This window comes from Austrofundulus limnaeus, unplaced genomic scaffold (genome assembly GCF_001266775.1).
Source record: "Austrofundulus limnaeus strain Quisiro unplaced genomic scaffold, Austrofundulus_limnaeus-1.0 Scaffold3216, whole genome shotgun sequence".
Taxonomy (NCBI): Eukaryota; Metazoa; Chordata; class Actinopteri; order Cyprinodontiformes; family Rivulidae; genus Austrofundulus; species Austrofundulus limnaeus.
The window spans coordinates 3018-3454 of NW_013955618.1; positions in this window are offsets into that span (position 1 = coordinate 3018).

Here is a 437-nt window from a genome sequence, read left to right on the forward strand (position 1 = left end):
TTAACATGGTCACATATTTGCATGACCTCATGTTAACATGGTCACATATTTGCATGACCTCATGTTAACATGGTCACATATTTGCATGACCTCATGTTAACATGGTCACATATTTGCATGACCTCATGTTAACATGTTCACATATTTACATGACTTCATGTTAACATGGTCACATGTTTGCATGACCTCTTGTTAACATGGTCACATATTTACATGACCTCATGTTAACATGGTCACATATTTACATGACTTCATGTTAACATGGTCACATGTTTACATGACCTCATGTTAACATGGTCACATATTTACATGACTTCATGTTAACATGGTCACATATTTACATGACCTCTTGTTAACATGGTCACATATTTACATGACCACACGTTAACATGGTCACATATTTACATGACCACACGTTAACATGGTCACATATTTAC